This window comes from Archocentrus centrarchus, chromosome 21, assembly GCF_007364275.1.
Source record: "Archocentrus centrarchus isolate MPI-CPG fArcCen1 chromosome 21, fArcCen1, whole genome shotgun sequence".
NCBI lineage: Eukaryota > Metazoa > Chordata > Actinopteri > Cichliformes > Cichlidae > Archocentrus > Archocentrus centrarchus.
The window spans coordinates 27641063-27653580 of NC_044366.1; the positions used below are offsets into that span (position 1 = coordinate 27641063).

At 39.1% G+C, this 12518-nt stretch overlaps 1 protein-coding gene across 2 annotated transcripts in view; it reads right to left on the reverse strand.

The window, feature by feature from the left end:
- adcy5 (adenylate cyclase 5) overlaps positions 1 to 12518 on the reverse strand; it is an 88204-nt gene that overhangs the window by 49080 nt on the left and 26606 nt on the right. The gene's annotated exons all lie outside the window — the stretch shown is intronic.

A 12518-nucleotide genomic window follows, 5' to 3' on the forward strand; every position in this document is an offset into this window, starting at 1 on the left:
TGACTCTGTCCAAGTTTCCACCTATCAAACAGCCTGCAAGCTGCCATGCGCCCAAGGCACCAGTGCTAAAAGACATTGTTTCTATTCAGTTGTGGGTATACAGTGAGTCCTGGGACTGGCAGCCAGCAGCAAGCCATAGCCAGTGGCCCATTCTTTTCACAGAGTTATTTAATGGGCTGAATCAGCCAGCTGAATCACATTAACACCACAGGCCTCACTGTTGCCGGAACAAACACAGCACATCTTTATTGAGTCAAAAACCCCTCAGCAGGTCTCCATGCAAAAAAAAAAACAAAACAAAACAAGCAGACTCAGGAGGAGGAGTGGCTGGCGGGAAGGCAAACCTGGAAGTCAGGTACGACCTCCCCCCCCAAAAAAACAAAACAGAAACAACAAAATGAGCCATGGGACAAGGTGCTGAATTTAGAAAAGGTTGCTCTTTGCTATTTCTGCTTCTTGTCTAGTTGAAACACTGTTTAGATGAGCTGGACTAAACCACAGAAGACTAATGACCTATTAGATAAAGTTGAGAGATGAGAAGCCACCCTGCCCACAGAGGTTTATTTCCCACGATGTTCCATACATATGTTCCAGCTACTGGTCTTTGAGGGTTTTTGCTCATCCTTCATCATAAATCCTGAAATGTTACAGTGAATTCAAGCAACATCGGCAGGATTTTTTTTTTTTTTTTAACTATAAATGTTACCCAGTACATGTGTATGAATATGTTTACATGTTCCAAACCATTTACGGAAAAGCTGGGACACTAAAATGTAAGTAAAAACAGATTGTGATGAACTGCAATCATTTAAGGACTGTATTTAAAAGAAAACTGATCGATTGCATGATTCATTTGTAAAATATATACTTCATTTGATTTTTGATGACACCAACAAGTTTCAAGAAGAGTTGAGATGGGGACAGCAAATGACTGGAAAAGTTTTTTGATGCTAAAAAAAAATGCAGAGAGGAACAGCTCACAACTTAGCAACATGACTGAGAATAAGAAGAGCATACCAGGGAGACTGCACCTTTCTGAAAACCACTGCAGTGAACACAGATTGATATATTTGCCATAAATAAATAAATTCAGTTTCAGTATTTGATATGTTAACCTTGTACTACTGTATTAGGCTTGGCTGAAAATTCAAACATACTGAAATAATAAGAACCATCAAAGTGATGCCAGAGTCACATCATGTACACCATATTCACTCACCCATCCACATCATTGAATTCAGGTGTTCCAATCACTTTTGTGGCCACAGGTGTATAAACCAAGCACCTAGGCATGCAGACTGCTTCTACAAACATTTGTGAAAGAATGGGTCGCTCTCAGGAGCTCAGTGAATTCCAGCGTGGTACTGTGATAGGATGCCACCTGTGCAGCAAGTTCAGTCAGGAAATTTCCTCACTACTAAATATTCCACAGTCAGCTGTTAGGGGTATTATAACAAAGTGGAAGTGATTGGGAACAACAGCAACTCAACTATGAAGTGGTAGGCCACGTAAAATCACTGAGTGGGGTCAGTGGATGCTGAGGTGCACAGTGCTCCAAACATCATGTGGCCTTTAGATTAGCATCAAGATACACTGTGTGTGTAAAGAGCTTCATGGAATGGGTTTCCATGGCTGAGCAGCTACATCCAAGCCTTACATCACCAAGCGCAATGCAAAGTGTCAGATGCAGTGATGTAAAGCACGCCACCACTGGACTCTAGAGCAGTGGAGACGTGTCCTCTGGAGTGACGAATCACACTTCTCTGTCTGGCCCTTCCTGTTCCAACGTGACCGCACACCATTGCACAAAGCAAGGACCATAAAGACATGGATGAGCCAGTTTAGTGTGGAAGAACTTGCCTGAAGAGTTGAAGCTGTTATAGCTGCAAAGAGTGGGCCGACATCATATTAAACCCTCTGGATTAAGAATGGGATGTCACTCAAGTTCATATGTGTGTGAAGGCAGACGAGCGAATACGTTTGGCAATATGCTTTAAATACAAAAGCATCATCCTGCATAATTTTGCGGTTAAATTAATATCCTTGTTTAAGAGGCCATGCTGTTACAGATCTTATCTAATATTGTAATATTACTGCATGCAAAACAATATTGTGCTACACAACCTTAAACTTCCTGAAAGATTTTCGAAAAACCCTGACACACAAGTGAATAAGAATTTATTCATGTATTTCTTGTGAAACTGTGTGAGCCTGAGAATTTTCAGTGAAGTATGTTCTTATTAGATGTAGGAACAATTGCCTTGTAGTACGAAACCCCACAGGGCTGAAGCCTCACTGCTGCAGTATGCAGTGTTAAGAGTCATACATTTCCCAAGAGCCTGGATAGAAACCACATGCTCCTGTTTGAAATTTGACATTTAAAAGGTGAACTCCTGCTACCTTCAGTGAAGCTGGTTAGTTTCACTAAAATTCTTATTTACTTGAAGGTAACCAGCCAGCTACAGCTGCTCATGGAGCTCCACAGAGCCCTTGTATCATCCCACCCCCACACTGCCATAGAAACGGCATGCATCAGATAAAGTCTTTCAACAGGTCAATACAAATTTTCCCCAGCAGCAGTCTTATTCTATTAATACTGCCAGCACTCACCCAGGCCTTATTTGGAAACCTATGGGCTTTTCCTCACCACAGAGGGAGAGTGAAAAAACAAAAAAAAAAACAAAAAACAGGGCTCCCATGTTTAATACAGAGATCATCCCCAGGGAAGAACACAGAAATCTATCATCTAATAACTGCAGAGGAAAACACAGCCAGCCTAAATTCAGCTCAAAGTCCCCACATGATCAAGGACCTGTGATGATGCCCCAAGCAAGCTGCAAAGCATTATCACACAACAACAGACAAATTCCCAGCTGAGCTAAGGAATAAAAAAAGAGATAAGATACTCTTGTTATAGTCTTATTTGAGGGATCATCTGATTAATGGAGGCCATTAGCAATCAGGGCCAGTCAATAGACATCTTGCATGCAGACAGCACTCAATGCACCTCTATCATTATGTGTTTCTGCAGGGTGAAATGCAGCCCTGCGAGGGCTCATTTATAAAGAGGGCTAAGCGGCACATGAACACATTATCACAAGAGGTTTATAAAACAAAATAGAGATTTATGGGAAATCAGATACACAGCATGTGATTTACTGGATACATAAACTAACCTTTTACATAACTCTTCCCAGAAGTCGCTTTACTTTTTGTCATTCTGTGAGATCGGTTTCCTAACTTAAAAACTCTTGAAATTCTAAGATTTTCACATTTCATGAGATGCAGATGACACGCATCACAGTGTGAGCAGAGAGCGACATCTTTGTGAGCACAGCTGAAAACCAGCGACGTTGCTCAGGGTACAAAGAAAAGAAGATGAGTGCTTTACTTTTAAGTATCAGAATTACATTTGGTGTGATGATACGTTCGGGTGAGATGTGACATGAGTTGGTTTTTGTCCTAAATATATACAAATGCACACATATGCATGGGGTACTTCAAAAATATGTTGTTTTAGATGTGTTTAAACCGAAAGTAAAGTAGAAGGTGTTTGTCTAAGTGCACATTTGTTTATTACAATCATACTGTATTATTTATATTATTAATTTGTAGTGAAAAACTACCCTGTTCTGGCCTTCAAACCACAACCTTGCCATTATCTTCCTATTGTTCCAAAGCAACACAGTGAATACCTTTACTGCAACATTTGTAGTCATATTACAGAAACTCAGTTCAGTGTATTAGGTTGAGAAGTAGCTTTATGGGGCCAACAGGGAGGTAAACAAGCAGAAAAAACCATAGAAAAAAGTTAAATATTTTCTTTAACTCAGTTGATAATCTTGCAGTGATAGGATGATGTAATACACCAGTCTTTCACAGCTGTGGCTGTACATTCAATGCATGTATAACTTTTTTTTTAAAGAGCGTGATTAATAATTGCCAGAAGAGTCCATAAAAAAATCTGTCGTCTCAGTTTTTACCCTCCCACACCTTTCTCTGTCACTGTCTCTGAGGTGTCAAATTTCCACTCTACTCGTGAGTTCTTCCTATGCTTCCAGTGATTTTCCATATATGTTCATGTATTTCATAAATACCTGATATAGTGCTTCTAGAAACAGCTAACATCCAGCTTAGATGAAAATAATTTTTTTCATACACTGGTTCACATCTAAGGTTATCCATTTGACTTTCTCTGCAACCAGTGCTCTTGTGGAGCACAGTAATGCAAATATGTCAGATTTAACATAAGCATAGCTGGGCATTCCCGGACTATTCCAAAACGCACAGCTTCACAAAATATCACAAAGAGGATTATAAAGTGTTTTGTGTCCCTGGCAGATACTTTCCGTTCATCTCGTAGATGTGATGCCCGTGCGAATAGTGCGAGAGGATAAAAAAATAAAAAATTAATTAAAGCTGAAGAAACATACTGAGTGCGTCAGCACATGGAACAGTGGCAAAATCTAAAACCACTGGTTTAATTCCATCTCATCCAAGAAACCCTTATTATACCACTTAGCAACGCAACAGGGAGTAAGCAACTGCAGCTTCTGAAAAGAAAGTGAGCTCTCCAAAAAAGTTGGGGAAAGTAAAAACAGCCGTAAGCGGAGCCCTGGCAGAGTACGTGACAGCAACAGAGATTACTGATTATGGCAAAGCAGCATACTGAAAATAAAACAAAACACAGGGATTTATTTATATTTATAAATGAAGACTGAGCACAGATGAATTTTGAAATTCTAATTATTTGGAGGGAAATGTCAGTGGAAGAAATGAACAGTCCTCCTGCCCCGAAACACTGCTGATCAAATTTTTACCTTTACTTATGATTGGAATATTGTATTACAAGTTTACACCCATTTTGGTAGCACACTGAGGTACATTGTGTGCTGTGAGCATAAATGCAGGTCATGTGCTGCATGCTGATTACTGTGAGCAGCCCACTGCCAGCCTCATTCTGCAGTGTACAAGAGGGTGAAAGTCTCTCACGTGATAGCCTGCAGTTATTTGTTGCTGGATTTCCCCTCAAAAGCTGTCAGCTGGTATATTAATGCCTTAGTAACCAGGAACAGACCTAAGAATCAAACTGCATGAACCAAAGACAGAGTTTGTCACACCAGATGCAAACAAATGCAGACAAGTAAACTTCATTCATGGCACAGCTGAGCTAACGCTCATTACATAAGTTTACAAAAACAAATGTCTTTTTGAAATTAAAAGCAAACATCAAAAAGAAATTCTTCAAATTTATAATCTTGAACTTTTTTGGCAACTTGAAGGCTGCAGTTGTAAATACAGAAAAATTATCACCTTTGAAAGTGGTGACAAGTAATGACATTACCAACGTTCCTGGAGAACACATTTGTGCCTTCATGAGACAGAAAGCGGTAGAGGAATAATAGGAAATATGTGGAAAGAGAAACGGGCAACGACAGTGGCTGAGCAACCTGTCTGGTTAAAGCGTGCATTGTTACAGAGGAATTATTCTTCAGCGGGAAATCTACACTGTAGCCACGTTGTAACCGCAAACCCCTCTGAAACCCTACAACGTAATCTACAGTGTAAAGTGACGTGCACCTACCTAAAAACGCAACTGAACGTCACACCTACACAGCGCTCAGCTATTGTGATTGGCCTGTTCGAGTCCTCTCGTGCATTTCAGCTACTTCTTCAAATTCATCCATCCATTCAGTTTCTTCTTCTTATAATAACAACCATCGTCTCAATATGAGGAATAATAATCATAGCATCAATATAAGGATTCACAAATGTCAGCAAATTTCTAATTGTTGAAATTATTGGAATGGACGTGAGGAAATACAAGTGGAAAAACTAGAGGGACGAATGTGTTTGATAACAAAATAAAACTGACCACAAAGGGCGAGGAACCAGGAAGGAAAATGTGACATGAAACATACGCAAAGTAACATGACATTCGCAGGGGAATGATGAACTTGATATATATGAAAAATGAAAGAATTGGGATTTATAATATTTTTCACAAAGAAGAAATTATTTATGAAAAAAGATATAGATGATAATTTCTTGATGTGGGACAATGTTCATGCAAAATTCTGTTCGGATTGGCCCACCCATTAAGGAGAAAATAGGGTGCATACGCTACGATCATTATGGGAAAATAATTGCATAACATAGACACAAACAAATTAGTGCCAATATACGGAAAATAAATATGTTCATGCTGCAAAAACCTGAGCAGTTCAATGACTCTGGTGACTAATGCCCACATAATCTACTTACCAACTATATCCAGTAATCCAAACTTTGTGCCTCAATACACTTGAAACAGGCGAGGCATTTAAAAAAAAATCATCCTCTGTATAACTGTAACAAAAAAGGGAAAACAGAGATCAAAACAGTTTTTTCAACCAGGCTGTTAATTTCAGCTCTAAAATTGAGCATTTTAACACAGCACTCTATGGGGACTGACTCGCGTTTGGAGCTAGTCTCACGTGGTTATTCAAGGATCATCAATGGTGAAACATCAACAGAGATGCATACAAGGTTAACACTCTCAACAAAATAGAGCCTTTGGGCATAACAAATGACAATTGCACGCCTAGGCTGAGTTGACAATAACTGGTTGTTCTCAATAACTTTGATCAAAATGACCTCGATGAAGATACAGTGCGGTCAAAATGTTAGTCTGTCTGTACAATTACAGACTGAATTAATCACTGTGCTGGAGTCTTGTTCTCTAAGAACAAGAAGAGCACTTCATGTGGAGGAGCTGATAGATCATTACAAGCAACACACTCAGGAATGGCAGGTCTTCAGTGTTTTAATCCCCTTAACAACAACTAGATTTAAGTCTTGATAGAGACTCAATAATCTGATCCTGAACTCATGTGTGAAAACACCCTTCACCGCGCCTCTGCCTGTGCTGGGATTTAATAACATCTCTGGAGCCTAAAAACAAATTAATATATAAACAAAATGTGAAGCATAAGCCATTTAACTGAGTTTGTCTCCAACTGCAAACAGTTCTGGAGTTTTTCTTTAACACGCGGTAGCAAAATTGCTTTCAAGCAGCCCTGATGCTTCACAGGAGACGCTCAACTCCTGGTTACTAAAAGGTCATCGTGTGACTCATGCCTTTGAAGAAGAAAGACAAGCCCACTGATGAACAGAAGAAAAAGGATGTTAAATTTTTCATCTCACGCTTCAAAAGAGAAATGACAGTGAGGGGACACTGACTAACTGTAGATTCTTCCAAATATAGCATCTGCATTTCAACGCGGGTCATATGGGAGACAAAGCTGTATGGCACTCTTTGATGTCAACACCTTGCACTCAAATCTATTCCCCTGCAATGCTTTGAAAACTCTTGCAGGAAACAAATCCATTTTTAATAGCAAGATATGTCTTTGCAGCTAACACACAAATATCAACCTTGACAAAAGGAAAAGAAATGGCAGCTTGGCTGGTAGGAATTTTCTCCGACTGTAGAGGTTTGTTCAAAGCTGGGCAGCGAGAGAACCTCAAAGGCTTCCTTATGAACTGATCTAAAACAATAACACAAATATCTTGGAACATCCCTATCACCACATTACTGAAGAAACCATGAGCTTACAGAGAAAAAAAAAAACAAGAAGTGGACTGAGAAGGTGTCGCCTTGTCTGCCTGAATGATAAAACACAATGAGAAACCCTAAAGTGTGTCCCAGGACAGTCGGTGCTGTAACAATACTTGTCATGCATTCTCTGGGCTAGTGCCACAGAAATAGTTTTTCAGACAGATAAATGGAAAACCTTTTTAAAATGGCTGGCAAACTGAAGTTTTGACAGTGGAGAGTGATGTGTGGTCTGAGCGAATAAATAAATACATTTTAATAATAAATACAAGATTGCAACAGGCAGCATCAAGTGTGCAGCACATTAGCAGAAAAGCCTCTGGTACACTATCTTTCCACAGAAGGAATTTTAGCAGCAGTATTGGGCTGAGTCACCTGTGTTTTGGGCCCTGAGCTCATTCAAACCACAATCACTCGAGTTATATCCATAAAATACAGGAAAATCACTCAAGGGGAGGAGTTTGAAGCAGAGGAAAATTAGTAAAGCATGAGCCATTACACCACCAGTATAGACAACTGGACTGATTCACACAGGAGGATCTGTTTCATCACATGACAGAAATGTGTGTCTGACACGCTTTCGGTGTAGTGTGTGTGTGTGTGTGTGTGTGTGTGTGTGTGTGTGTGTGTGTGTGTAAAAGGTCAATTACAGTGTTTTTTTACTTAAAATACAAAGTTTTGACAACAACAATAAAGACATTAAGTCAATAAAGAGAAGTATTTATGCATGAATCTGCTTTTCATATTTGATGAATGCCAACCATTCTATTTCAATTCTATTTCTCCCACAATAAAGATAACAGCACTGAACTTATTATTCAAAGTATATTCACAACATGCTGTCAAATGAGCACTTGCGAGCGGTGAAGGAGGTGATGTTGTCTCTCAGCACCTCTTACACTCAGGGTCATCTTCAGTTGTTTGTGGTTGTGTCAGTTGTGTCATGAGTGGGCTTTATTATATCAGGTTAGAGTATTTTCATTCAGTTTCACACATAAGTGTAGTCAAAACAACCCAGCAGGAATCATTTAAATATACAGAATTATATGTGTGGGGGACAAAGCTACAGCACAATCAGCGCAATGCTTTTATGTCCTCTGTTCTATAAATACACATTCTCATGTCTCTGCAACATTATGTTTCACTGTAACACAAAGCATGACTAAACTATGCCTGAGTTTCATTTTCGTAAAGGCACATGATAAGAAAGTAATTTCCATGCAAGTATGCAATTGGACATGCACCAAATGTACTTGCAGCCAAACACGTGACTGGACAGATACTATGTTTTCCTTGCATCCACAACTGTGTGAGCAGCTGCAGTGGTTCATAGACCACGGCAGCACCCTAATCCCTGAGCTTTTAGAACCAATGTGGAGAGAAATGTCAGTTTGATGGTCAGTGCATGTCTTGGTAGAGACTGAAATGAAGTGACTGACTGACCAAACCTTGATGATTCACTTTGAATCCTACTGACTTTAGCGATCCCCTGAATTTTTGCAAGCAGATAGATTGCAATGAAATTTTACTGAAACTATCCACAGTGTCCACCAAGAAGTTAGTAAAATATTTTAGCGTTGATTTGGCATCTATCTGTACCACATTTTTTGACATTTAAGTTGTCCAGATTATGAATACTAAAGATTTAATTACCCCATGATGTTTTATCTCACTTCTAGATAGGTCTGGCATTTGTGATTTGAGGTGAAACGTCCTAAGCATCTGTAGGAATGATCATTCTCACAACATAATGTTCTATGGATGTTCAGTTTGATCCAGCCTTTTCTACCTAAGGCCTCAGTCACTCAGGGCTCGAGACCTGCCGGTGACCACTGGTGGCAAGGGAAAAATGTGTATTCTCCAACCAGCTGTAAGTGGTTGGTGGCAGTAACTGTGAAAGTGACGGCATGCTTGTTCAGTAATCAGAAAATAATGACACCCCACAGTCCGCTTACACCATCACTGCACCCTTTTTTTTCCTGATCCCTGTGATGCGTTCATGGTGCAGATGTAAAGCTGCGGTTGTGGTACTTTAGCTTCTAGCTAGCGATGCAGAATAGGAAAAAAAAAAATTGCCAAGCAAGAGTTAATTTCAAATTCAACTTTTCAAGCAGTTCAACAGATATCATGAAATGCATAAAACTGTTTCTATGCAGATTGTCATGAAAATATATCTGCCAGCTAATGCACAGTTGTTGCGTTTCATAAGGAGAGAAAAAAAATGCTCATGTGCAACACTGAGAGATGGAGACAAATGTAAGAAAGAGGACACGAGAAACAGATGAGAAAAGTGACATTTGCTGAACTGGAAATTTAAATGTTACTGTTGTAATTCAGTTTAAAGTTTTAAAATCGCATATTGGATCTATGCATATGTTGAAGTTATGTTTTTGTGAAATACCTCGCAAAACAAATTGAAGTACACTAATTTTGTGTTATTAAAACTTTGTATGAAACTACTGTGGCCCTACTAAGCAGTTTGGTACAGTTTTGTGCAAGTTAGTTTGCAGTATTGTGGTGAAGTTTACAGTAATGCACTATGTTGGACTGGTACAGAGCAGACATGGTGTTCATGGTCAAAATTAGGTTAAATTCTTTCACTACCTTTTATACTAAATTTATAGCATCTAGGGGTTGGAAAATCAACCGTATAGCTTGTGTAACATCAAGTTATATCTTGTTGAATTCAGTTGCATAAATCCACAAAGAGCAGTGAATATCTGAGTAGCAGCACAGTTCATCTGATCACAGCCTCACAAAATAATTTATTCTATGACTTTTTTCTAAGTAATTCTTTTCCCAATACCGCAACACTACATCTGATATTAGGCTTCCCCCACCTACCAAATCCCGCTTTAATCCTAGTCGGCGAATGCACAGTTCCCAACACCTGAAGGTTGCTGGGGGGTGCCAACTGGTCTCTAGGCCTGTGTGACTAATCCAGTAACTACGCTGACCCCGTGCTTCTTGTTTAACAACCAATGTCATGGCTGAGACAGAAGCAGAATGTAGGTCTTTGAGTGGCACACCTGAAGTCATTCAAATACAATGGAAATTCTTACCAACAAGTATGCTATAGGTGAGTTCCTCATCGAGTAGGAGTAAGATGTGAAAATTCGGGGAGTTTCTTGGCCAAACAAGGAGAGAATTAAGACGCTCTCATTGTTTGGGATTTTCTGAATTTTTGTGATGGTGAACTTGAAACAGGAGCCCAAGTTCTTTCCAGATTCCTATGAGACTGACATAAAGCTGTCTACACACTGAGAACAAATGTTTTACAGTATATCTGCTGTAGATATTTATTTTAGTACAGCCATGGGGTAAAGCAAAGCTCTGTGCAAAAACTGTGTGATGGATACACTTCTTTATAATTTAAAAGAATTCATGAATTAATTACTAATAAAGTGTACTGTCCATATAACAATTAAAGACAAGCACAGTCTGCCTGAACTAATAACACACAACTGTGGTTCTTTTTCTTTATTGAACACATTGAGTCATCAGTCACAGTCCAGGCTGGGAAAAGGATGTGAACCTCCAAAAGCTATCTGGATTCAGGTGTTCCAATTAAGGCGATGAGACTGGAGGTGTGAGCAGTAGAGCTGATATAGCTTTAAACAAAGGAACACAGCACAGAAAATCTGCTGTTCTCAAAAAGGATTGGCTGGCATACAACACGCCTCAATCACAACAGCTTTCACAGGACCTCAGAAGTTTCATAGACATGCGCAGAGCTGGAAAAGGAAACAAAAACATTTATAATGAACTGAATGCCTACAAATTGCGGAATTTAATCTCTGTAGGAGTGAGCAATTGTGAAGACATCAAGAGCACAACTTAATAAAATCTTGTGTCTACCAAAGAGAAACCCTGAATAAGTGATTTAATGATAGACACCAAAAAGGTGTTCTATGGACAAATGAGAGAAAGGTTTTTGTTTAGAGGGAAAAACACTGCATACATAAACCAAAACCTCATCATCCCGGTTGTAAAGCATGATGGAAGAAGAATCAGGCTTTGCTTTGCTGCCTCTGGTTCTGGACACCAAGTCATAAACGTGACATTAGCCCAACTTAAATGTTTAAATTTGACCTGAAGAAGCTGTTGAATCAAGGCTTCCCAGAATTATTCATATTCTAGCCTGCAATGTGAGTGATTAACCACTGATATCAATAAAGACATGAAAAGTACAACCATTTGTGTGTCATCACATTTTTCAGACTGTATTTACAGTTCTGGCTTTTAGTTTTGCTCATAGGGGGTCATTTTGACTGTGGGGTTTTCTCTGTATGTTTTGCAGGGTCTTTACCTACAATATAAAGCGCCTTGAGGCGACTGTTTGCTGTGATTTGACACTATATAAATAAAATTGAACTGATTGAATTTCATATACAGTAATCCCTCGCTACTTCGCGGTTCGCTTTTCGCGGACTCGCTGTTTCGCGGGTTTTCAATCAATTTTAGTGTCAAATATTTATCGAGGTATTTTCGCTGTTTTTTAAAACACTTTTAATGTATGTATGAACATTTAAGGAGTGTTTTAAAAGAAACAGGTACAGTGGGAAAGTTATTAAGGGAATGGGAAAGTGTTATGTAGTGTATAAGTGTGTGGGGAGGGTATATAATAACTTAAAATAGTGTATAACTACTAAAATAATGTATGTATTAAAATAAATATAGCATCCCTACTTCACGGATTTTCATTTATCACGGGTGGTCCTGAAACGTAACACCCGCGATAAGTGAGGGATTACTGTAGATCTACATCGTTGAGGAATCATTTTCGAGATCCAGGTACTTCTAAAGGACTCACATTTTTTCTTGCAGCCATTGGCTTCTGATGGCCACAATACAGTGTGAGTGAATTGTGTAGCATCATCAAAATAAACTAATAATTCTTCTTTAAACAAAATAAGAAGTT